The sequence below is a fragment of the Atractosteus spatula genome, chromosome 10 (assembly GCF_055471065.1).
Source record: "Atractosteus spatula isolate fAtrSpa1 chromosome 10, fAtrSpa1.hap1, whole genome shotgun sequence".
Lineage (NCBI taxonomy): Eukaryota > Metazoa > Chordata > Actinopteri > Semionotiformes > Lepisosteidae > Atractosteus > Atractosteus spatula.
In genome coordinates, this window is record NC_142715.1 from 12,951,411 (window position 1) to 12,979,074 (window position 27,664).

Sequence of the window (27,664 nt, forward strand, 5' to 3'; positions counted from 1 at the left end):
CTTAACGACAGACTACTGTTCTTTTAAATTTTCTCCATTCATTGGAAGTTTCATTTCACACCTCTCTGCACCCATTCTGACTTCACACCTCTTGATTGGCCTCTCTTTCTGTCCCCTGCTCCCGCCTCTCACTCCTCCTCCCTCCCAACCTTTGTTCTCCCGCTACTTTACCTTTGCCTACTGCCCTGTCTCTCTCACACCTGAAGAAGGCTCCACGGCCGAAACGTTGTGTTCTCTTTCTTCTTTTTTTCAGCATGGAATAAACCTATTACTTGTTCCTTTGCAGCCTACGCATGCTGACGCAGCTACCCACCTGAACTACTACTGTATATGTTGTTGTTTTTTGTGCTGAATGATTTTTTTTTTAAATCTTAATTACTCGGATAAGACAATAAGACTAGTGTTGATAAGATGATTGTTGAGCAGGCATCTGAATACACAGAATGAAAGTTTCATTCCTCCTCAGTGGCTTTTCTGGTTCTCCTTTTAGTTTAATTTAGCTTTTTATATTTGCAGAGGAAATGTTTAATATGTTGTTAATCTGATTTATTTACTACCCATTGAATGTACTGTATCACTTTGAATTAACCTTTTAAATAAAGCTTTACTTTTCATTGATCTGGTAAAAGTCATTTTCCTGTTCAGTAATAAAATAGTGAAAATGACAGTAGAATCTTGCACAACAATGTATCAATCTAAGATTGTTTTCCTCTCTAGCAATTTAGAATGATGTTTTAGAGTAGTACAGCTGTGAGCTTTTGAAAGGACGTACATTGTGTTTCCACATCATACTTCCTGATACAAATAATGTTTCCATGATGATAGAACTTCACAGATCCAGCAGCTTGGTAAAGAAGTATATTAATACTGTAGCCAGATGATGAATATCAAGGTATTGAGTGCTCAGTGCTTTGGGTTTAACTTCCCTGGCTGAAGAAAGCATAGTGCTGGTAAGAGATCAGTGTCTTCACATCCCCTCTCCAGGGAGAAAATCCTGCAGCAGTGGTGTTGCGGTGGAGGGAGGGGATAGAAAAGAGGTGCGCAGCACCCTCTGTAGCCAGAGAGCTGTTATTAGCAGGGAAGCAGAAGTATGAGGTTAGAATTTGACCTCCACCTAAACTTATCTGAATAACATTATATACAGATGCAGCCACTCAGAACACACAGTTTTTCTTCCAGTAAAAGTTGTGTGGTGCCTTATGCAATTCACTGGCCAAAGACGATCAATAGGTTGCACTTAAATGTTAGTGAAACATTTAATTAATTAATTCTGTTTCTCTACTGTGCATGTTTGAATCTACTTAATATTGAATATTAATATGGAATTTTACAACTAAGGCTAAATTTTGGTAGCTGAAAATAAAAACAGAAGTACTATATAGCACAATTTTGTTTTGATTTGAACCAATGTTTGCATCTCAATAATCCATTCATCCTTGAAAGAAGCAAAGGCAGATGTGTTTTGAATCTCACAATGATCCTGTTCTCAATCCAAAAGAAAGGTTTAATGTGATCCCACTAGAAAAAAAGTCAATTTCCATCTGAAATGATGTCCCTTCAAACAATTTGTAATATCTCTAGAAGTTTATACAGTAGAAGCCTGGTTAATTGCTTAAATTTAAACTAATCAGGACTATGGGAATGAGATTTGATTTTGAACTGGGATTTAAATAAATAGGAACACTGCACTCCATTGTGCTTTTTGTATGACAAAAGGTGGGATTCCTGTGTTTTTGATAACTCAGTTGTTAGAGCGGAGGAATATAGTGGGAACAGTGAGGAATCCTTTGGTCTCTGGTTTGAATCTGGCTGGAAGAAAGGTGTTTTTTATTTTCTTTAATCAAAAAGTGAAAATTTGTCATTCACTTAGACGTCCAACGAAAGCTGAGTGAAAGGTGAAGAGCCTCCTGTTCTGAATTCTCCTCACGTTTTCTGGGCTTGTAGACTCCTCACTCTTCCTAAAAGTGCTGCAGATAAAGGTAGTTGTCGGGAGTTCAGTTCAGTGGTAGAGCACATGCCACTCATGTATGAGGCTGTTTCCATTCAGCGGGGTCATCACCCTGGATTTCTTCCTAAACGCGATATCTTTCCTTACTCGTGTGTGAATTTCAGCGCGACACATACGCATTTATCTGTTTTATAGAGATTCTATTTTAAATCAGTTAAAACGAAAGAAGCACTAATTAAATACATGTAGAAAACACATCTATCTAATTGACAAAAAGGGGCGATGTATTAGTAGTAGTGGAGCTGAGCTCTCAGTAGTGCAGTTGATGTTGTTAAATCACTTATTATGTTTTTAAACCACTATACTAAGCACTGGCATGGTGGTGTGTGCAATCCTACCCAACCTTTCTATCGACTGTATGAGTCTCCTGTTCCATCTCCAAATCTTTCCACACATTTTGCCTGTTTCACCACCGTTATCATTAGACTATAGCCACTAATACGAGAATACTGTTCTGAAAGACTGTCTTAAATAATAATGTTGAAAAGGGTAATGATAACAGTTTCTTCATTAAGGTAACCATACATTTGCCTGTATAGTACAACTTATTATCTGTATCTCCAAATCCCCAATATTTTCTCATGAGAAACAGAAGTGTAGAGTCAAATCAAATTAAATAATACAACAAATCTATTCAATTAACACCCAGATGTAACAGAACTCATTTAAGACTTACACCCCTTTAAATATGTATTTCCTTAATTTCAGTTCTCTCCACCGGGATACCTGGAAATTCACAAAAGCATAATACAGCTACTAAAGTACTAATGTTAAAGATAACATTAAACTTTATTATTTAGATATCACGCTTTTATTAATAAAATATGTATTGATAAAATTCCTTGTGAATAATTGTAGTGTCTGGAAAGCAATTTTAGTTAAATATAAAAATAATTTTCAAACAAGTGGTGCATCAGTTCATTACTTAAGGACGATATTATTTCCACTACATTCAGGACAGTTCCAATGTAATCTATTGTTCCGCTTAGTCTGCTACTTCAGTAACATCTAATGGGCAGCTGCTGTTATTTTAGGTTTGTTGCAATTGAGAACAGGTTCAGTACAGAGCTGCTGACAAATTTCAGAGGCCAAGTTTGTTGCAACTGACCCGTTGTAGCTACCAATCAGCAACAAGGAGAAACAAACATCAGTTTTGCCTTTTTTTAAAAAAAAAAGAGAAACAGACTAGTAGTTATTGAGGTCATTTCAGGTACAATGTAAGAACTAAAGTTAACTAGTCCCACAGTAATGCGTGGGGTCCTATTAACAGAAAAAAAATAGTTGTAACCCAAAAACACAACAAACACAAAATGAGAAGTCTTCCGGGAACCTAGGTAAATCCCTGTAGTTGTCTAACAACTATAAAAAAACAACCAAACGCAACAACTTCAAAAGAAAAAGAACATTTAAAAACAAATCTGGGGAACAACAAAAACAGAATCTAATGCAAGAGCTTTATTAAGTCTTCAGTGCTCCACTCACCTCAGTAGACCTCTCTCATATATTTGTGTGCAGGTCAACTGGAGGTACACATTCCATGCTGAAAAGAGAAGGAAACACAATGTTTCAGCTGTGGAGCCTTCTTTGATTGTGACTCGAAATAAACCTTTACCTTTACTTGTTCGTTTGATGTTAATTTATCTCCATCAAATACCTAAGAGTATCTAAACTCGACAGTTGCTTTCAGTAGCTAAAGACACTGCGCCAGGTGAGGCTTGAACTCACAACCTCGACATGACTCCGCTGTGCACTGCTGTATAAGTACCGCGCGCTGACCGATTGCGCCACTGGAGCTGTGCTCCTCATACAGACTGACGCTGCAGAAACAAAGGGTGAAAACGGTTTCGGTTGTGGATCCATCTCCTCATGGGGAAAAGCAACAGTAAAATAGCAAGGAAAATACAAGAAAAGAAACTGAAAGAATTGTGCTAACAGCAAAGAGGGACGGAGGGAGGTTGTCGGACAAGTAAATCAACCCGGCGGATTATTTGTAGGGACATTTTTGAGTCAATCAGCACACGGATCTCTTCATGTGCCTTAAGCTGTGCAGTTTGTATTTTCGATGTCGATAGGTTTCTTCAGAAGTCCAGTAAATTGACAATAATGGAGAACTAGCTGACGCACCCCGTCGTGAAGACCCTCTGTAAGGTGATTGCACGTTTCATTTTCAAGTCGCCTCCTTTACACGCAATTGCAGCCCCGACAATGAGAGAAAGCATGAGAAATGGCTTCAATTTCAATGTGAATCGCAGTACAGGCTCGATGGCTTCACATCTTCCATCGATCACATAAAATTGCAGTAAAGCGCTCTAAATATGACTCTGAAGTACTGGGAAAGATGATTATTTTGAGCGTGCCTCCCAGGGTCTGCTACGAGGCTGAAGTTGGCTTCTTATTCGCCAGCTTCTTCTTCGCGTTTTTCGTTCCACCTTAAATGCTGCTGCTGTGATGTTATGTCGCCTTTCGCCTGTAGATGGCTCTCGTCGATCAGTACTAATCCGGCTGGAATACTGTAGACATCCTCAGTGAAAGGGGATATTCAAATAAATAGCGACTGTCCAAATTATATTTTTGTATGGAATATATTTCAGAAAATCGCAAACCAATTTTGAAAACTCACCATAACACGGACTTACACTGGGAAAAGGTGATTGCACTTTCTGCTTATTGCTACGGCCTTCCCCCCCAATTATGAAAATGTCTCACAGTTCTGACACCGACGTGTGAAAGACAATGTAACAGACTATCAAAATCCTGAAGTACAAAAAATTTTAATGCACCAGTTTTTTAAATATGACCCTCTGATCTTGGCATGTCAGAATACATTGGGAAAAAGTATGGCGCGAATTGCATGAATTGCAATGGCACACATTGTTGAGAATATCACTGACCTTGCCGATATTTGCAGGGGATACGAATATTTTGTACATGTTGAACTACAACATGTAAAAATTGAGCTCCTTAGTCAATATCACTGGGAATGTCCAATAATGACGAACATCATTAGCTCCAAGGAAACTTAGACTCGCACATGGAGTTTTATCTTTGAATGGAGGGTGGGAGAATTCATTTATACTCTCGTTGCTCATTAGCTAAATTATTTTAAAAATATGACACAGATTTGTTCGAGAAACTTGTAATCGCCTTAAAGAGAGTCTTCTTGAAACTGTTCTCATACAACCAACATACAAATTACACATCTTAAGGAACATGAAGAGAAATCCTTGTACTAAATAACCTAAAACTGTTGCTGCAAATTATCACCAAGCTGTTTTATGTGTCTGACCACCTCTTTCCTACTTTGCAAAGAGCACAATTCTTTCTGTTTCTTCATCGCTATTTTACTGTCTCTTTCCCCCACGTGGAGATGGATCCACAGCAGAAACTTTAGGTCAGTTCCTGTTACTCTGTCCGATTGAAAGAGCTGTATTAAAGGCACTCCCATCTCTGCAGGAAAGTTATTGCTGCTCTCAACACAATATACTGCAGCCAAATGTGATAGCGATACTGTCACTGCCTGTGGGCCACGTGTTCCTGCTGTCAGCCTATTATGTCATGTCCATCCACACCCAGAAACATTACTGCTGTAGCACAAGAGTTATATAGGTGTAGTCAATACAGCATGAATCTCTTAATCTCAGAACTGTGGGTTCAGCCCCCACATTGGGTCCCTCTGTGTCAATTTGATCCCCCCAATCCTCCTAGCAGGACCTGATGGCGTAACAGTGATACCCAGTGCCTTATATGACCTTTGCGTAATTCAACTTTCTTTCCACTTGATTCAGATTTTGATCTGAAATCATCGGCCAAACAAGAGTTTGTCTAAACAGAGGGAGATCTGCTCACAAGCAAGTATTAAACACTTCAGCATTTACTGTTCGAATACCACACTTTGTCAAAACACTGCCGCTTCTTAAGCTAATAAGTAATGGTTTTTGAGCACGCATTGTATTGTTAATGCTTATATTAAAAAAGCATAAATTCACATAATGGAATTTGGACTGAACAAAGTAGTCCAGCCCCTTTACAACATTACATACCCACTGATTAAAGCTTAAAACTACAGCAGCAGGAGTAACAATAATGGCAACAACATGTTTGGAGTTCGGCATTTCATTTATTCTGCGGAAACATCGTATCGGAATGAACTGCCCGAGATAAAAGAGTAATTGCGGCTTCAGATCGTTTTTACAGAGCATTACGTTGTTCTGTTCATACTGACTATACGCTTTAAATTTGTCATTTACTGCAAGCGTTGCTTTTCCAGGCTTTTCGGAAATTCCTCGCATTTGAGCCAGCACTAAAATATTTCATTCCCGTCGCTGAATACATCGTGGAAACGGTATTTGCAACGGAATGCTGTCACACATGAAACCTTTTTGTTATTCGGTTCTGAAGTTTGAAAATGAAAATAAAACGGGGGTCACTTCATAGGCTTGAAAGAAGTCCAAGCAGCATAAAAACCCGCGAATTCTCACAAAGGCTGCACCTTTCTTCTGCTGCTTTTATAAATCAGCCTTAAACATTTGAATGCATACCTTACTGCTGCTAATCACATTCACGTGTTTACGAAGCTTTTTTCTCTCCGTTATGTTTTTGCTAGTTTCTCCGTTTTCCTCGTACTGTGATTGTCAGCGAGCACAACAAGACTGAAACAGTGTAAAGGCAGGTAAAAAAGACAGGGTAAAACGCCTGACTGTCGGGAGTGCGATTTGAACCCGTGCCTCTATTTGGAGAGCGAAACACAAAGCTTAAAAGACACGAATATGTGAATTTGCTGTTTTAAACCGCTCGATTATCCTGAAGAAATGTGTGCTGATTGCAGTAGTTGCATCCGATTTTCCGTAACTTTAGGACGATTGATACGACTGGTTGAACACAATTTGTGGCGTTTAGCATGACATGGAAAACGGTACCGTAGCATTCGGGTCCGGACTACCAGACTCAGAAACAGTTTTTACCCCCGCACTATCAAACTATTAAACTCCCAGCCTCTCTCACTGTGACCTCACCTCTCACCTATGATCTGAATCTCACAGTGCCTTTTTTCTTACCAAAAACCCAAACACACATTGAAAATCTACCTCTACCATACATGTCAAAAGTTCACTCCCCATAATTTCTATCCCTTTATTTCATTCTTTTGATGCATGTTTTTGCACATAACCTGTTACCTTTTTGTTGTTTTGCACACTGCCTGTTGTTGTTTTTTGCACATCGGCTGTTGTCTCTGTCTTTCTTTTGTTATACAATTGTATTGTTGTTGTGTTTTTTTCTTTGTACTACTTATGTCCGAGAGCTAGCTAAATAGCATTTCGTTATACCATATACCTGCGTATGAGTATAATGACAATAAACTTGAACTTGAACTTGACATAGTCTTGCAGGCAGTATATTATTTTATCGTTTACTCGTTTAAAAAAACACGGTCTTCTCGTTCCTAAGTCAGATTTTTAGTGCTTTCGAACGTTACTTCCAACCTGGACTGACAGCTCACCCGATCTGTTTGTGATCAGACCATGGAGTGGGGGGCTGTACCAAGCGCACGTTCCTTCCCAATGCTGAGGCGATCATTCGGAAGATGGGTGTGAAGAGAGACAAGCTTTGTCGACTAAAAAACAAGGCAGGATATGCAAGAATACTAATCACTGGCGACAGTTATGCTCTCTTACTATTGAGACTCCTACATTGCGATTTTTTTGAAGACTTTGAAACTAAAGGAAAGCAGTGACAAAAGAAACAGGCACAGGCGGGGTTTGAACCCACGATCTTCGGTTTACGAGACAGACGCGTTACCACTTGGCCACCGTCCCTTTGAGTAAAGGGGGGAATAATGTTGTTCAAATTATTTTTTTCTGAATGTGGTTTACATCGCCTGGAGGCAGCAACAACAATAAAAGGGATACTTAACAAGGAGATACGCTGTAGCAGTGCGACTCCAACAGATGCTCCTGAAGAGACTGGAGGTTTAAGTCAGCTCCTTAGAACGCTCGGCCGCGTTACTCTCAACAGCGGCTCTTTAGCTCTTGTTGTTTGACCTAGTGGTTTTATAACGCGTGGAAACGACCGCAACTTCGTTTTCTGAGATGCTTTCTCTCACGTGGTGAAATCTCGACCTCTTTGGCATCTCTGGCTTTAGTTCTTCTGTAGAGCAGGCTTTCACACCTCTGCTTATAGTGCCCTTGAAGTCATTTTATTTTTACAGGAAGACGCATTCCCTAACGACCTCTCCTGTTTTAGAAATGCTTTATAAGGCGTGTTTGATTCAACGGACAAACAGTATACTAATTGTACAATGCAGATCTATGCGGCATTCGTACTGGATTTGACTGGGATTCTGAAATACTTCTTGCAAAGGTATTCAGACTTTCTAGAACCTATAATACAACCACAGACCTGAAACTCCCTAGCTTCCAATCTCTGATGTTGCTGTCCTTAAACTCGGACGTGATGTTCTGCAGACGTGCGGTGTCTCTTTACTCTCGTTGTTTTCAAAACGACCTCCATTGTCGGGCGCAGTTGAAGTGGAACTGACCTGACTGCACAGGAAAGTACGGAATGATAAAATGTTTCTACGGCTCAAAATGTCCCTTCAGACCCTCGTCATGTCTCTTTGAGGAACGGGCAGGTAGAGAGGTTTAACAGATGCTCATGATGTTTCACACGGGGTGTTACCTGTTGTAGTGTTTCAAAAGATGTGTTAACGGACCACAGATTATCTTGAAAAGATTTGGGTTTGTACTGGCTGGGATTCAAACCCGATTTAATTATTTGGAAGGCACCTGTAGCACCAACGCACTTCCGAGAAGCACCTGCAAATAATCACAATCCTCTCTCTCACCTACAAAGTTAAGGAGACACAGACGTCCAATGAAAACTAATTTTAATTCACTCAAGGCTCCACTCTTTTGTTGTGATGTCATTTTAATTAATATTAGCTTTGATAAGGTGTCGTTTTTGCCTCTTAAAGTAAAAGTCTGCTCCTTTCTTCCTGGTATAGAAATAACATGTTCCATCTTTGTTTAAAAACACCACTAAAAGTAAATTATTCAGCTCTAACGCCTGTGTGCATTGACAAGACATCTCAAAAGGACTTATCAAATAAGAACACGATCCTTCCTGTTACCATTCCTGTGGTTGGGGCGTTACAACATTTGCAGACAGGGCTTTATCACTCGAGTTGTACAGAACAAGTGTGCATCGGTCCATGAAAATCATCAGTAGTGCTGTTTTTCTATGCATAGTTTAATCAAGAGCACATAAAAGATGTAAAAAGCTTTCAAATAAAACAGAATTGAAAGACAGTCGAGTAAGGAGGTAGAAAAAAAGCACTCCCCCGACTGGGAATTAACCACCGTCGCACGTGTGACTGGATACAAAAATAATATATTAATTTTTGCCCAGTCTCTTGAAGCTTCAGTGCGATTATTTTTCCTTCCTTATTTCTTCATTCCCATTAATTTACTCTGTAGTAGAGGAAACGCGAAAGTAGGAAACTGCAGGCATTCTTCATGAATGGTGGATTGTGATCAGTGAGCATCTGCACATCTCTAAGTCTGTTCCACTACCTTTTCCATCGGGGATGTAGCTCAGTGGTAGAGCGCATGCTTCGCATGTATGAGGTCCCGGGTTCAATCCCTGGCATCTCCAGGTGCTTTATATTACAGTACTCACATTGCAATCTTCTGTTGAGTGAGAACTCTTTGCTCGTGTTCAGAGAGAGCCAGGTTTACACAATTAAACTCGACGTGCCGCAGAGTTGCGCTGCTGTTTTAAATGTACCTCATTTAGTTCTGTTAAATCCTAAATTATTTGAACTAGTAATTTAGTTCAAATTCAGGAAATCCAGAGATTGCTTCACACTTGTCGTGACTGTTGCAGAAAACACCTGTTGAATCTCACCCGGGATTTCTTGAGAGATCATTCAGCGAGCGAATCCTCCTTCTGAACTCCGCACTAAACTGAAAGCTTCACGAACTCCTCACTGCGTGTCCTGTACTGTTACAAATGCTCTCGTCTAGATGTGAAGCACAGCCATAAACACACTTTGAACTTTTTCCGTTTGTTTAGGTAAATGCAAAAGAGCATGACAAGGATTTATCGAATAAAATATCCATGGCACAACTCGAGAAAGTACTGAAGGACTACACATCGACTTTTGATGATTACAAGAGATTCAAGAAACACAACCGTCCGCACCTGGGTTTGGATCCTGAACGCTAGAGTTAAAAGAACATAAGCGACGGATATGACCTATAAACTCTCTTAATTGTCTTATAGTTTATGAAATAAAACAATTTCTTAATAATTTCTTACTGTTGATAGACGATTTATTGAATTTTAACAAAATCACAATTACAAACTTTTTCGGTTAAACTGTTATTCACATACTCTAACGTAAATAAACGTTAGTGTCTTCCGGTGTGTGAGCCAATTTCTCCAAAAAATATTTGTTAGTCTGTCAGGAGGCTGTGCAAGGTGTTAAGAAATAGAATTTCTAAAAGACAGGCTCCCTAAGCTTAACATCAAGGCAGAAAAAATGCTGTTTTCTCTACAGAAATGCTCTTTAAATTTCAGCACTGTTGCAACTCCCTTTATAAAGGGTGTGCACACATATACAACCAAGGCATTGAAAGTTTTTTTTTAATTATTGTTCCAAAAAATGTTCCATTTGTTTTCTTTTTAATGTTGTTGATTAAAAGATTGTATTAAATGTGAAAAAAAATCTGAATGTGAAAAAAGGTCAAAATGCTATTGAAAAAATCAGTAATGTGAGGAAAGATTAATTGCGGGAGCCCCTTACCTCCCCATGTCATGCTGTATTTCTCACTCATTCTACTGGGAGTGGTGCCGTCGCTTCTGGATAAAGTCTGTCAGTGGTCATTCCAGACGGGTCAGGTATGACTGCTCTTCGGCACAAGAGACACGTAACTTGCGAGGATCCCGACAGTGTCGAGTTTCTTTCAGAGCCCGGATAGCTCAGTCGGTAGAGCATCAGACTTTTAATCTGAGGGCCCAGGGTTCAACTCCCTGTTCGGGCGGTTGTACTGTTCTTAAGTCTATTGTGAATGTCATTCTAAATAGTCTTTTATCTTTCACTCTTCTAGCTTTACTGTGGTTATTTTAAATGTCCATTGCTTGTATTTTCTTTAGTGTTTCATTTCACAAACCGAAAATGTTCAAGTAGATCATGTTACTACACTCCACATAGATAATCTAATTGAAATCACAGTAGAGTACAGGACACGCAGTGAGGAGCTCACACAGTGAGTACTCTTGAATACGACAAGAGGAAAGGCACACTGCACATCTGCAGAACATCACGTCCGAGTTCACAGCGACAGCAGAGGTTGGAAGCGAAGTAGTTTTTTATTACTCGCTCGCTGAACGATCTCTCAAGAAACCTCGGTTGAGATTTAACGGGTGTCTAATAATCACGTTCAAAAAGGTGACGATAAGTTTTGTTTTTAACTAGGTAGCCTTAATGGCAACACGGTGTGAGTAGATATTAAAGCAGCTGCAGACAGAGTACCCGTAATGGCAACACATTTCTGCTTTGAGTTCGGCTTTTCTTATTTCTTCTGCAGAACCAGTGGTATCGGAATATACTGATCCGCATAAGAAGGCTTTCGGGTTCTGATCATTTTTATTGAGCGCTGCTCTAAACTTTACATTTGCTCGGGCTAGTTTTCCCCATGAAAAAAGGACATATCCCTAATTACATGATTTCACTTTTCTTATCAACGAGTAGAAATAAAATATATACTTCATTATAAGTACCACAGGCAAGATGGCTGGTGGTCTAAGGCATTGCGTTCAGATCGCAGTTACCCCTGGAGACGTTTGTTAAAATCTCACTTCTAATAAAGAGGTCTTTCTCGTTAGAGTAGAAACGATAGAAGCCTTAAGCGGGAAAAAAATCACAACATCTCGCATTTCACGTGTTCAATGTTAACTGTCTCAGTGGTTGCCTCGGTGATTGATGGCTCTTCTCCCTCGCAGGGTGACGGCAAACTTCTTCAGAGAGGGAGTCTCCCACGCACGGCTTTTCTTTATCAAGAGCTGAGACAACAGAAACAGACTTCAAACTGACATGAATTACTTCTTGAGCGTTTATGATCGTCTTTAAAAGCTGAGAGCAGGTGAAAAAGTCTTTGGAAATGAGGAAATGACTGCTGACAGTAAACAGAGCTGACGCTCAGCTGCAGACAAGCGCTCCTCGTTAGTATAGTGCTGAGTACCCCCGCTTGTTGTGCGGGAGACTGGGGTACGTTTCTGTGACAGGGCGCTGGTTTATTTTTTTAACAACCTGACTTTACTTAAAAAGTGTGTACTGTATACTACGTTTCGGACTAGTTACTGCGGTAGAATATGGAGATCATCTCCAGCTTTGAGCTCAACTGCAACAAGAAGTCATGCTAAATGTAGTATTGTGAGTAGACACAAACAGGAGAGATCGTTAGGGAATGCGTCTTCCTGTAAAAATAAAATGACTTCAAGGGCACTATAAGCAGAGGTGTGAAAGCCTGCTCTACTGAAGAACTATAGCCAGAGATGCCAAAGAGGTCGAGATTTCACCACGTGAGAGAAAGCATCTCAGAAAACGAAGTTGCGGTCGTTTCCACGCGTTATAAAACCACTAGGTCAAACAACAAGAGCTGAAGAGCCGCTGTTGAGAGTAACGCGGCCGAGCGCTCTAAGGAGCTGGCTTAAACCTCCAGTCTCTTCAGGAGCATCTGTTGGAGTCGCACTGCTACTGCGTATCTCCTTGTTAAGTATCCCTTTTATTGTTGTTGCTGCCTCCAGGCGATGTAAACCAGATTCAGAAAAAAAATAATTTGAACAACATTATTCCCCTGTTTGTTCGAAGGCGCGGTGGCCAAGTGGTAAGGCGTCGGTCTCGTAAACCGAAGATCGTGGGCTCAAACCCCACCTGTGCCTGTTTCACTTGTCACTGCTTTCCTTTAGTTTCAAAGTCTTCAAAAACTTGCAATGTAGGAGTCTCAATAGTAAGAGAGCATAACTGTCGCCAGTGATTAGTATTCTTGCATATCCTGCCTTGTTTTTTAGTCGACAAAGCTTGTTTCTCTTCACACCCATCTTCCGAATGATCACCTCAGCATTGGGAAGGAACGTGCGCTTGGTACAGCCCCCCACTCCATGGTCTGATCACAAACAGATCGGGTGAGCTGTCAGTCCAGGTTGGAAGTAACGTTCGAAAGCACTAAAAATCTGACTTAGGAACGAGAAGACCGTGTTTTTTTAAACGAGTAAACGATAAAATAATATACTGCCTGCAAGACTATGTCAAGTTCAAGTTCAAGTTTATTGTCATTATACTTATACACAGGTATATGGTATAACGAAATGCTATTTAGCTAGCTCTCGGACATAAGTAGTACAAAGAAAAAAACACAACAACACAACAACAATACAATTGTATTACAAAAGAAAGACAGAGACAACAGCCGATGTGCAAAAAACAACAACAGGCAGTGTGCAAAACAACAAAAAGGTAACAGGTTATGTGCAAAAACATGTATCAAAAGAATGAAATAAAGGGATAGAAATTATGGGGAGTGAGCTTTTGAGATGTATGGTAGAGGTAGATTTTCAATGTGTGTTTGGGTTTTTGGTAAGAAAGAAGGCACTGTGAGGTTCAGATCATAGGTGAGAGTGAGAGAGGCTGGGAGTTTAATAGTTTGATAGTGCGGGGGTAAAAACTGTTTCTGAGTCTGGTAGTCCGGACCCGAATGCTCCGGTACCGTTTTCCATGTCATGCTAAACGCCACAAATTTTGTTCGTCCAGTCGTATCAATCGTCCTAAAGTTACGGAAAATCGGATGCAACTGGTGCAATCAGCACCCATTTCTTCAGGATAGTCGAGCGTTTTAAAACAGCAAATTCACAGATTCGTGTCTTTTAAGCTTTGTGTTTCGCTCTCCAAATAGAGGCACGGGTTCAAATCCCACTCCCGACAGTCAGGCGTTTTACCCTGTCTTTTTTACCTGCCTTTACACTGTTTCAGTCTTGTTGTGCTCGCTGACAATCACAGTACGAGGAAAACGGAGAAACTACTTAGCAAAAACATAACTGACAGAAAAAAGCTTCGTAAACACGTGAATGTGATTAGCAGCAGTAAGGTATGCATTCAAATGTTTAAGGCTGATTTATAAAAGCAGCAGAAGAAAGGTGCAGCCTTTGTGAGAATTCGCGGGTTTTTATGCTGCTTGGACTTCTTTCAAGCCTATGAAGTGACCCCCGTTTTATTTTCATTTTCAAACTTCAGAACCGAATAACAAAAAGGTATCATGTGTGACAGCATTCCGTTGCAAATACCGTTTCCACGATGTATTCAGCGACGGGAATGAAATATTTTAGTGCTGGCTCAAATGCGAGGAATTTCCGAAAAGCCTGGAAAAGCAACGCTTGCAGTAAATGACAAATTTAAAGCGTATAGTCAGTATGAACAGAACAACGTAATGCTCTGTAAAAACGATCTGAAGCCGCAATTGCTCTTTTATCTCGGGCAGTTCATTCCGATACGATATATCCGAAGAATAAATGAAATGCCGAACTCCAAACATGTTGTTGCCATTATTGTTACTCCTGCTGCTGTAGTTTTAAGCTTTAATCAGTGGGTATGTAATGTTGTAAAGGGGCTGGACTACTTTGTTCAGTCCAAATTCCATTATGTGAATGTATGCTTTTTTAATATAAGCATTAACAATACAATGCGTGCTCAAAAACCATTACTTATTAGCTTAAGAAGCGGCAGTGTTTTGACAAAGTGTGGTATTCGAACAGTAAATGCTGAAGTGTTTAATACTTGCTTGTGAGCAGATCTCCCTCTGTTTAGACAAACTCTTGTTTGGCCGATGATTTCAGATCAAAATCTGAATCAAGTGGAAAGAAAGCTGAATTACGCAAAGGTCATATAAGGTACTGGGTATCACTGTTACGCCATCAGGTCCTGCTAGGAGGATTGGGGGGATCAAATTGACACAGAGGGACCCAATGTGGGGGCTGAACCCACAGTTCTGAGATTAAGAGATTCATGCTCTATTGACTGCGCCTGTATAACTCTTGTGCTACAGCAGTAATGTTTCTGGGTGTGGATGGACATGACATAATAGGCTGACAGCAGGAATACGTGGCCCACAGGCAGTGACAGTATCGCTATCACATTTGGCTGCAGTATATTGTGTTGAGAGCAGCAATAACTTTCCTGCAGAGATGGGAGTGCCTTTAATACAGCTCTTTCAATCGGACAGAGTAACAGGAACGGACCAAAAGTTTCTGCTGTGGATCCATCTCCACGTGGGGGAAAGAGACAGTAAAATAGCGATGAAGAAACAGAAAGAATTGTGCTCTCTGCAAAGTAGGAGAGAGGTGGTCAGACACATAAAACAGCTTGGTGATAATTTGCAGCAACAGTTTTATGTTATTTAGTACAAGGATTTCTCTTCATGTGACTTAAGATGTGTAATTTGTATGTTGGTTGTATGAGAACAGTTTCTTCTAAAGTCCTGTCAATTGACAGTGGAGAGCTAGCTGGTGCACATCTTCAAGAAGACTCTCTTTAAGGCGATTACAAGTTTCTTGAACAAATCTGTGTCATATTTTTAAAATAATTTAGCTAATGAGCAACGAGAGTATAAATGAATTCTCCCACCCTCCATTCAAAGATAAAACTCCATGTGCGAGTCTAAGTTTCCTTGGAGCTACTGATGTTCGTCATTATTGGACATTCCCGGTGATATTGACTAAGGAGCTCAAATTTTACGTGTTGTAGTTCAACATGTACAAAATATTCGTAACCCCTGCAAATATCGGCAAGGTCAGTGATATTCTCAACAATGTGTGCTATTGCAATTCGTGCAATTCGTGCCATACTTTTTCCCAATGTATTCTGACATGCCAAGATCAGAGGGTCATATTTAAAAAAACTGGTGCATTAAAATGTTTTGTACTTCAGGATTTTGATAGTCTGTTACATTGTCTTTCACACGTCGGTGTCAGAACTGTGAGACATTTTCATAATTGGGGGGGAAGGCCGTAGCAATAAGCAGAAAGTACAATCACCTTTTCCCAGTGTAAGTCCGTGTTATGGTGAGTTTTCAAAATTGGTTTGCGATTTTCTGAAATATATTCCATACAAAAATATAATTTGGACAGTCGCTATTTATTTGGATATTCCCTTTCACTGAGGATGTCTACAGTATTCCAGCCGGATTAGTACTGATCGAAGAGATCCATCTACAGGCGAAAGGCGACATAACATCACAGCAGCAGCATTTAAGGTTGAACGAAAAACGCGAAGAAGAAGCTGGCGAATAAGAAGCCAACTTCAGCCTCGTAGCAGACCCTGGGAGGCACGCTCAAAATAATCATCTTTCCCAGTACTTTAGAGTCGTATTTAGAGCGCTTTACTGCAATTTTATGTGATCGATGGAAGATGTGAAGCCATCGAGCCTGTACTGCGATTCACATTGAAATTGAAGCCATTTCTCATGCTTTCTCTCAGTTTCGGGGCTGCAATTGCGTGTAAAGGAGGCGACTTGAAAATGAAACATGCAATCACCTTATAGAGGGTCTTCACGACGGGGTGCATCAGCTAGTTCTCCATTATTGTCAATTTACTGGACTTCTGAAGAAACCTATCGACATCGAAAATACAAACTGCACAGCTTAAGGCACATGAAGAGATCCGTGTGCTGATTGACTCAAAAATGTCCCTACAAATAATCCGCCGGGTTGATTTACTTGTCCGACCACCTCCCTCCGTCCCTCTTTGCTGTTAGCACAATTCTTTCAGTTTCTTTTCTTGTATTTTCCTTGCTATTTTACTGTTGCTTTTCCCCATGAGGAGATGGATCCACAACCGAAACCGTTTTCACCCTTTGTTTCTGCAGCGTCAGTCTGTATGAGGAGCACAACTCACACAGCTCCAGTGGCGCAATCGGTCAGCGCGTGGTACTTATACAGCAGTGCACAGCGGAGTCATGTTGAGGTTGTGAGTTCAAGCCTCACCTGGCGCAGTATCTTCAGCTACTGAAAGCAACTGTCGAGTTTAGATACTCTTAGGTATTTGATGGAGATAAATTAACATCAAACGAACAAGTAAAGGTTTATTTCGAGTCACAATCAAAGAAGGCTCCACAGCTGAAACATTGTGTTTCCTTCTCTTTTCAGCATGGAATGTGTACCTCCAGTTGACCTGCACACAAATATATGAGAGAGGTCTACTGAGGTGAGTGGAGCACTGAAGACTTAATAAAGCTCTTGCATTAGATTCTGTTTTTGTTGTTCCCCAGATTTGTTTTTAAATGTTCTTTTTCTTTTGAAGTTGTTGCGTTTGGTTGTTTTTTTATAGTTGTTAGACAACTACAGGGATTTACCTAGGTTCCCGGAAGACTTCTCATTTTGTGTTTGTTGTGTTTTTGGGTTACAACTATTTTTTTTCTGTTAATAGGACCCCACGCATTACTCTGGGACTAGTTAACTTTAGTTCTTACATTGTACCTGAAATGACCTCAATAACTACTACTCTGTTTCCCTTTTTTTTTAAAAAAAGGCAAAACTGATGTTTGTTTCTCCTTGTTGCTGATTGGTAGCTACAACGGGTCAGTTGCAACAAACTTGGCCTCTGAAATTTGTCAGCAGCTCTGTACTGAACCTGTTCTCAATTGCAACAAACCTAAAATAACAGCAGCTGCCCATTAGATGTTACTGAAGTAGCAGACTAAGCGGAACAATAGATTACATTAGAACTGTCCTGAATGTAGTGGAAATAATATCGTCATTAAGTAATGAACTGATGCACCACTTGTTTGAAAATTATTTTTATATTTAACTAAAATTGCTTTCCAGACACTACAATTATTCACAAGGAATTTTATCAATACATATTTTATTAATAAAAGTGTGATATCTAAATAATAAAGTTTAATGTTATCTTTAACATTAGTACTTTAGTAGCTGTATTATGCTTTTGTGAATTTCCAGGTATCCCGGTGGAGAGAACTGAAATTAAGGAAATACATATTTAAAGGGGTGTAAGTCTTAAATGAGTTCTGTTACATCTGGGTGTTAATTGAATAGATTTGTTGTATTATTTAATTTGATTTGACTCTACACTTCTGTTTCTCATGAGAAAATATTGGGGATTTGGAGATACAGATAATAAGTTGTACTATACAGGCAAATGTATGGTTACCTTAATGAAGAAACTGTTATCATTACCCTTTTCAACATTATTATTTAAGACAGTCTTTCAGAACAGTATTCTCGTATTAGTGGCTATAGTCTAATGATAACGGTGGTGAAACAGGCAAAATGTGTGGAAAGATTTGGAGATGGAACAGGAGACTCATACAGTCGATAGAAAGGTTGGGTAGGATTGCACACACCACCATGCCAGTGCTTAGTATAGTGGTTTAAAAACATAATAAGTGATTTAACAACATCAACTGCACTACTGAGAGCTCAGCTCCACTACTACTAATACATCGCCCCTTTTTGTCAATTAGATAGATGTGTTTTCTACATGTATTTAATTAGTGCTTCTTTCGTTTTAACTGATTTAAAATAGAATCTCTATAAAACAGATAAATGTGTATGTGTCGCGCTGAAATTCACACACGAGGGAAGCCACACGAGTAAGGAAAGATATCGCGTTTAGGAAGAAATCTAGGATGATGACCCCGCTGAATGGAAACAGCCTCATACATGAGTGGCATGTGCTCTACCACTGAACTGAACTCCCGACAACTACCTTTATCTGCAGCACTTTTAGGAAGAGTGAGGAGTCTACAAGCCCAGAAAACGTGAGGAGAATTCAGAACAGGAGGCTCTTCACCTTTCACTCAGCTTTCGTTGGACGTCTAAGTGAATGACAAATTTTCACTTTTTGATTAAAGAAAATAAAAAACACCTTTCTTCCAGCCAGATTCAAACCAGAGACCGAAGGATTCCTCACTGTTCCCACTATATTCCTCCGCTCTAACAACTGAGTTATCAAAAACACAGGAATCCCACCTTTTGTCATACAAAAAGCACAATGGAGTGCAGTGTTCCTATTTATTTAAATCCCAGTTCAAAATCAAATCTCATTCCCATAGTCCTGATTAGTTTAAATTTAAGCAATTAACCAGGCTTCTACTGTATAAACTTCTAGAGATATTACAAATTGTTTGAAGGGACATCATTTCAGATGGAAATTGACTTTTTTTCTAGTGGGATCACATTAAACCTTTCTTTTGGATGGAGAACAGGATCATTGTGAGATTCAAAACACATCTGTCTTTGCTTCTTTCAAGGATGAATGGATTATTGAGATGCAAACATTGGTTCAAATCAAAACAAAATTGTGCTAAATAGTACTTCTGTTTTTATTTTCAGCTACCAAAATTTAGCCTTAGTTGTAAAATTCCATATTAATATTCAATATTAAGTAGATTCAAACATGCACAGTAGAGAAACAGAATAAATGAAGTAAATGTTTCACTAACATTTAAGTGCAACCTATTGATCGTCTTTGGCCAGTGAATTGCATAAGGCACCGCACAACTTTTACTGGAAGAAATACTGTGTGTTCTGAGTGGCTGCATCTGTATATAATGTTATTCAGATAAGTTTAGGTGGAGGTCAAATTCTAACCTCGTACTTCTGCTTCCCTGCTAATAACAGCTCTCTGGCTACAGAGGGTGCTGGGCACCTCTTTTCTATCCCCTCCCTCCACTGCAACACCACTGCTGCAGGATTTTCTCCCTGGGGAGGGGATGTGAAGACACTGATCTCTTACCAGCACTATGCTTTCCTCAGCCAGGGAAGTTAAACCCGAAGCACTGTGTCACGATTATAGTCCCCCCTCCTTAAGGGTGCTCCAGCCCTTTCACTCAAGACTTTATTCTCTGCACCTGTTTCCCATTCCCAGCCCACCTTAAAAGCCAGGCGCTGACGCTCATCCGGGCTCTGCATCTGATTTCCATATCGTGCGAGTCCGGGACCTGGAAGCGCCTGGTCCCATTAAGGTTTTAACCTCTGTTCCCGTTCCTGTTCCCCGTCCGCCAGTTCCGACCCGGCCTTCGTGGTTTTTAATTCTTTGTTCTGATGGATCTCCTGGTTTTGGACTTACCCTTGTGTTTTGGATATTCCCTAAGGACTACTCTTTTGGATTGTTCGCCTCGGCCACACCTCCCCCGTGCACCAGCGCACCTTGGACACGCCCCCCTGTCTTCAGCCCCGTATTCCTGCATGACGTTTCCCTAGTGTTCCCCCACTTCTTCAGATTGTGTCGTCCGCATAGGGTCCGGAAAGAACTGTTCGTTACACACTGAGCACTCAATACCTTGATATTCATCATCTGGCTACAGTATTATTATACTTATTTACCAAGCTGCTGGATCTGTGAAGTTCTATCATCATGGAAACATTATTTGTATCAGGAAGTATGATGTGGAAACACAATGTACGTCCTTTCAAAAGCTCACAGCTGTACTACTCTAAAACATAATTCTAAATTGCTAGAGAGGAAAACAATCTTAGCTTGATACATTGTTGTGCAAGATTCTACTGTCATTTTCACTATTTTATTACTGACCAGGAAAATGACTTTTACCAGATCAATGAAAAGTAAAGCTTTATTTAAAAGGTTAATTCAAAGTGATACAGTACATTCAATGTGTAGTAAATAAATCAGATTAACAACATATTAAACATTTCCTCTGCAAATATAAAAAGTTAAATTAAACTAAAAGGAGAACCAGAAAAGCCACTGAGCAGGAATGAGACTTTCATTCTGTGTGTTCAGATGCCTGCTCAACAATCATCTTATCAACACTAGTCTTATTGTCTTATCCGAGTAATTAAGATTTAAAAAAAAAATCATTCAGCACAAAAAACAACAACATATACAGTAGGTTACATTCAGTCTTTGAAAAGCTCATTAGAATGGAAGGGTCATCAGTTCAGATTGAAAAGTCTAAAATTTGAGCCTCGCTGCTGTGTCCTGGGTTGAATGGTGGTAAGAGTTATTTTCTTCATTTTTCTGTGTGTGAGATGCTTTTATGCATCTAAATATACAGATGCAATTATAATGTATGCAGATTATTTTCCATATGTAGCACTCTGTAAGTGGCAGTGACATGAAATCAGGCCAGATTAACTGATCATTAATTAATGTTGTATCTACTTGTTCTGATAATGACACACATCTGTAATCAGTAGACAAAGGGAAACAACAATCACAATTCAGTTCTTATCTCAGAATTGCAGGACATATAGACCTTCTGTTGTAGTGCAGTGTCTCTCAATGTAAAGGTATAAAAGTGCAGGTCAGTCTTACAGCCTGAGAGACACAGCAGGAGACACAGTAACAGGGTCTCACTAGGACAGTGACTGTGTGGGTACTGTACAGGTTTTCAGCTGTACAGTTACTGGATAATCTGAAATCAAACACCTCATAACCTACAGAACTACATACATTAAGGGAAATATAACAGTATTTTAACAGGGATGACTCAGAAACACAAGGCATATCATAATGGTATTGCTCAGTTAAAAACTCTAATCTGACTTCAGGACGAATCCTCTACAAAGCTGCACAGTGCTCTGACATAATCATACTAAGATCCTTTTTCAGAGGGTAGTGTGGTCAGGAGACTCCGACATCATCATAGTCACATCCATCTTCAATGGACTGTGTGGCCAGGAGACTCTGCACTTCAGGAGAAATGGCAGAGACACCTGCCAGAGACACACAGTCAGCAGAAGAGGTGAACAGGGTACAGAAAACAGAGTATTTCATACAGAAACAGACCCTCAAGATCTCATTACTCAAAGAAACAAGGTTGTGGAAAAGATATAAATTGTGTGAAGCATCTGTCAAGAGACAAAATACATGTGGCACAATCAACACTGAGAAACTTGCAATGGGCATTCTTGCCATTATGTGAAAATGTTAGTGAAAGAAGTCAATACTAGAATTTAATAATTATTAATTATTTACTGAAAGGATATATAGGAAATTATAGCTATGTTCGCCTTTTGTTTAGAGTGTACACATTTTGGAATACAAAAGTTTATTCCAAAAAATCACTAGTAACTAGCTTCTGATATCTGGGTACATTGCTTCAGACCTAGTAGCCCTTAATGTAAAAAGTCCCAGAAGTATGTCATGGCAAGAATAGAAAATTAAAAAATACAGAATATGTGCCCTCCAGATTTTTTCATATCCCCCATGAAACAGAAACAGAATCATCAAAAACAGATGTATGTCTTAGATCATGTGTCTCGCTTAAAAACATCTAAAAATGTTATATTGTAATTTCTATAGTACTGTACATAAAGTCCAGTAGAAATCATATTTATTTACATCCATGTAATATTTTGTAAATCCTCCCTTGTCAGGGATTACACTTACGGAACACCTCCTATAATAGACTGTTAGCATCTGGCACTTCTGAGGGGAGATTGGTGAATAACCTCATATGCACTCTTCAGAGAGCTCTCTGACTTTATCCATGATGACACATTTGTTGTGTTTAATCCCCTATTTCGGATGAGTATAAGTACTGTTACACATGCCTACCAGGGTTTTCAAATGCTCAGGTATTCCCTGCTGTATTTGTGTAATTGTTTAATTGTGAAAACATCCCAGTAGGTACATTTAAATTTAGAAGAACAGCAAGTGAGATTAGGATAAAATCTTTCTTCCAAACTTCTGTTATAAACTCTATAGAAAACAGAATATATGAATAGGAAACACTAATAGAATAATAGATGTTTATTCAGAAATGTATTGTTTCTCAGCAGGGATTCCAGATGGGACTCCAGAGACTGAGTCAGACCCACTGTAAGAAACCCTCTTTCTCAATGTGCTGGGATTAAACCCTGAAGACCCCCTGCAGCTGAACCACAGTTAAGGTCTGGTCCTGGGTCTAGTTGACTTTGGAATGGTTCCCTGTGAACTATCTGAAGACCTGCTGAACCTCCCACGCCCACTGTGAGCTCCCCTGGCTTCCACAGCCCTCACCTGAGATGGGATCATTCTCATTGTTCTCCACATCATCATATTCAGACTGCAGCTCATCACAGAGGAGTTTTCCTGGGAACAAGAAAACAGTATTTTAGTAATTACTTACAGTATGTGTTTCACCTAGTAAATTAATTTCAACAAACTGCCATTTTCTTCTTCTACTTCTTACTTCTTGTGAATGTGGTTAGATTCTATATTTTAATTCCTTTAATTACTCCTAACTACGTCAAACTATTTCATCCTCTAAAATGAAAAGCTTACTCTTCCGTAGATACAGCTATCTGTCTCACACTATATCTCAATAGGTTGTAGGAAACCAAGAAAAAAAGGTTTGTAAATAAACTGTCCATTATTCAGACTAAAAATATTTTAATATCATTACTTATATGCAAAAAAGTGTAACACATTTAGTACAGTCTTGACACATATGAAGGCAAGTCGTCATCAATTGTATGTGTGGCTGTATAATTGTGTGTGTCTGGGGAATTGTGTCTAGGAAGATACAAATGAGGAGAATCTGGGGAAATATGTATCTTATGTTGACCACAGAGTGGCAACGTTTCAGTTTGATTTCATACAAATGAAAATATTTTAGACTATATTAAACACATATAAGATGGAATGGAATGAATTTGTTATTTTAGCTATAAAGAAATTGTTTGAAAGAATGCTATTCTAAGAAAATAAATACTATGAATCTTTTCGCCATTAACAGTTTCACGGTGACTTTGCAGGTAACACGTCCATTTTGAAAATCATCTTTCGAACGTGATCAATATCTGAACCGGAAAAAAATAAAAAATGGCGAAAATCGAGAAAATCGGCTCTTTAGAAATTGGAAATATATTCGCGAGAGGAGTCCTTTTCTCAACGATTTACACTTTTTGCAGGAGTCACTTCTCCCAACGAACATCTGCAGGTTTCCGTAGTGTTCCTGCAAAGAGTGATCAATTTGAGACTGGCACATGTCCCGATTTAATTGAACAAAGCTAGATACGCATATTCTAATGCAGCCTTCATTACAAAACAGTTTATTTATCGAAAGCGTTTTATGTGAAAAAGAGTAAAACAAAAAAATATGGATGACAATCTTTTAAAGCTGAAGATTTTACTTATGAGAAATTGTCATCTTATGTAGATGCTTTTCAACCGATGCTTTTAGAACTTTGCTGTCCTTCCTGCATCATTTTCAGCCTTATAAACTGTGTAGAGGTAGCAATCACTTGCTATTTCTCAAATGCTTCCATCATTTTTCTTTCACGCTAGGACGCGAGTGTGTGCATGTGTTTGGTTTTCGTTTCACTGATTCTCATTGAAGATTTGGGAATTAACGACGAAAGAATCAGTAGCCTCGGAAAGCGGAAGCTTTGGTTCACAACGATCTTGAAGACACGCCCATGTAGAGCAGCGTGTGATGATTTGTACTACAAAAGACCAAGTGCTCAAAGTGACGTCCGCGTTTACCGTTGAGACATTTCATCTCGGGCGCACTTTTAGAAAGCAAAGAAAGAGCAGTCGTGTTGAATCAGCAGAGTGGCGCAGCGGAAGCATACTGAGTACATAACCCAGATTGTCAAGGATTGTCAAATTCTCCAACAAATCTGTGATCTAGTTTTAAAATATTTTTGCGTAGTATAAATGAATTCTCCCGACAGCCAGTTAAAGCTACAATTCCTCACGTGAAAATGGTTTTCTTGGACATTGACTTAGGTACTTAATTTTTTACTTGTAGTTCCACACGAGTAAAACACACACATTTCCTGCAAAGTTCAAGAGGGTTAACGTGTTGCGAAGAAATCCCATTAATTGTTAACGGAGATTATGTTTACATCAGAACAATCTGAAGCGCATCCCTGAGTGGGCTTGAATCGCCAGCTCTTTGTTTAACAGCTGCACAGAGAGACACCCCCGTTGCTTTTCACCATTCACGTTTGTAGTTAAAGGAAATAAAATACTGGCATTTTCCTGCCAGCCCGCAGTATTTCTTCTGCACTGACGAAGAATAACCAAGAACTGTATTTAATCTTTCGCAGGCTGTAATTTTCAGAAAAAAAGAAGTGAATACTTGTATTAAGCTAAATCAAGCCGACGGAGATGAACTGCTGTTGTTTTTCTCCACTTTTCTTTAAAAGGAGAAAAAATCACTGGCATTTGTTGTTTTTTTTTGCAATATTTCTTCTGTCCGGATAAGCAAGATTTGTATTTTATCTTTCAGAAGTTGTATGACTTTCTTGAAATTCAGAAACAACTTGTTCCAGAAAAGAAATGAACACTTGCTTCAAAGTTAATGAAGAAGTATATCTCTCTCGCTGCGTGTGCTCGTATCTGTCCATCTCTCTCTGGCAGTCTGTGCAGAGTATCTGAAGGGGATGTAACACCACTTGGCAAAGAAGAAAAATCCTCAGAGGCAGAATAACAAATCATTATTCTCTTCTCAGTCAGATTCACAGCTCAGACTCACACTCAGACAGAAGCAAAATTTGATTACCAATTTTCTGGAGTGGTGTCATCTTAACCATCTCCAGCTTAACACCAGCAAGACCAAAGAAATGATCTTCAACTTTCAAAGGAATAAGTCTCCGCTGAACCCTGTTTCCATCCAAGGTGAGGACATAGAGGGCGTACATTCCTACAAGTACTTAGGGGTACACCTGGATGATAAGCTGGAGTGGTCTGGTAACACTGACGCCCTGTACAAGAAAGGTCAGAGCCAACTCTATTTTCTTAGGAGACTCAGGTCCTTTGGTGTGTGTGGAACACTGCTACACATTTTTTATGAATCAGTGGTGGCGGCGGCCATCTTCTACGCTGTTGTGTGCTGGGGCAGCAGCATCATGACAAAAGATGCAAATAGGCTCAATAAACTTATAAAGAAGGCTGGCACTGTGTTGGGAATGAGCCTTGACCCCCTGGAGGTGGTGGCTGAGAGGAGAATGCTGACCAAGCTCACAGCCATCATGAACAACACCTCTCATCCGCTTCATGGGACTGTTACTGGGCAGTGGAGCACTTTTAGCAACAGGCTGCTCCAGCTACGGTGTTCAAGGGAACGTTTCCGCAGGTCTTTCCTCCCGGCGGCGGTCAGGGTGTATAACGCTGCCCTAGGCTAGGACTGTTAGCCCTTCATTTGCTCCTCTATGGACAGCATGTTTACTCCATTGTACTTTTTGGACAATCAGTCTGTATAAACCTATGCACATTTTGCACATATTTTATTGTTTTTACAGTGACTATGATCAGCACATTTTGCACACACCTACTGTATGTACTTATTTATTTATTTTTATTTATTTTGTTGTCTTTTGTTTTATAACTATTCTGATGTCTGTTTTGCTTGTCTTGGGCTGGACTGCTGTAACACATCAATTTCCCTACGGGGTTTAATAAAGTATTATCTATCTATCTAAGCTCAACTCCATACTGTTCTTTGTCCTGACAGTCCAGATCCAGAAGACATTCAGACAATCAGTGCTGCTACATGAATAATATCAGACAGAACAGCCTGAACTCAGGTCACATCTCCCCCTTTTCTCCTTCCTCCCAGCCTCTCAGAAACACAGAAGAGCTCCCAATTCTCCACTCTGTGAACTGGGCTCAGGGGTCACTGATCTGGCAGCTGTTGGCTCTGTTCCAGGTCAGAAGCAAGAAGCTTCTATTAACCCTTTCCAGGACCTCCAGCCCTTCTGTATTACTTTCTTTACTGTATGTCAGCCCCCAAACATGTTTCTAAGTGTTTTATAATGCAAGTGAGTGTGGAATGATTTTAGTATTTATTTTATAAACACCAGTATTGACACTCTGATCATCATATTGATTATTAGTAGCTGATGGTCCGATGGTTGTGACTACTATAGTGACCAGTTGACCAGTCTGTAGCTCTGAGCAGTGGGACTCAGATCACACAGAAGACCTGTCTGTGTGTGATCCACACCAGCCCTGGGATTCAGCTGCTCTCACAAGTGTCTCACAGACAGTCTTATGAATTTACAATTAGATGAAGTCTTGTAACAGTTATACAGTTCATTTAAATCATCAGACTACCTATGGAACTGAGAACTGGGTGGAAATAAAACCAGGATACACATTTTATCCTCTAGGATCAGGAGTCTGATCCTCCTGGCTTCTATACTCTGAAGATTCGTGTAAAACTGTTAAAAGCTCTTATTTCAGGGACTCGTGCTCGTTCTCTACTGCTCCACACGGGTACGCTTTGTAACACATTAATCTGCGAAGTAAACAAATTTTTTTTCCCTGTTTAATTAATTGCATTTCTTGGTTTGCCGCTCTCCTTCTCCAACTGTTATGATTCGCTTCTCTTCACAGCCCAGTATGTATTTTTTTTTGGGAGATGTTTTATCTGTAAGAAAAGCCCCCCGGGCTCCGGACAGGAGTCTCCTCCCGCGGAGACGCGCTCTGCTCTGTTAGAAAGAGCGCTGTGATGTCACAGACACGCGCGCTGAGTGCACGGAGGAGAGTTATTGATCTCTGAAGAACCGTAGGATAAACGATTAACTTCACCGATTGGTGAGTACTGATTCATTTCCCATTCTTGACCCTGTTTTAAATATCTAGTAAACAGTCAATAAAGACTGTATCGATCAATTACCATACTGCGT

At 39.8% G+C, this 27,664-nt stretch overlaps 4 non-coding genes across 4 annotated transcripts; 3 read left to right on the forward strand and 1 right to left on the reverse strand.

Moving 5' to 3' along the window:
* Positions 1–3,708: 3,708 nt before the first annotated feature.
* On the reverse strand, positions 3,709–3,802 carry trnai-uau (transfer RNA isoleucine (anticodon UAU)). The gene is made up of 2 exons: positions 3,765–3,802; positions 3,709–3,744 (listed from the first exon to the last, which is right to left on the reverse strand). It is a non-coding gene; the product is annotated as a tRNA-Ile (tRNA).
* A 5,784-nt stretch (positions 3,803–9,586) lies between these two features.
* trnaa-cgc (transfer RNA alanine (anticodon CGC)) lies at positions 9,587–9,658 on the forward strand. Its single transcript has one exon. It is a non-coding gene; the product is annotated as a tRNA-Ala (tRNA).
* A 1,318-nt stretch (positions 9,659–10,976) lies between these two features.
* trnak-uuu (transfer RNA lysine (anticodon UUU)) lies at positions 10,977–11,049 on the forward strand. The gene has a single exon. It is a non-coding gene; the product is annotated as a tRNA-Lys (tRNA).
* A 1,828-nt stretch (positions 11,050–12,877) lies between these two features.
* Positions 12,878–12,949, forward strand: trnat-cgu (transfer RNA threonine (anticodon CGU)). Its single transcript has one exon. It is a non-coding gene; the product is annotated as a tRNA-Thr (tRNA).
* The last annotated feature ends 14,715 nt before the right edge of the window (positions 12,950–27,664 follow it).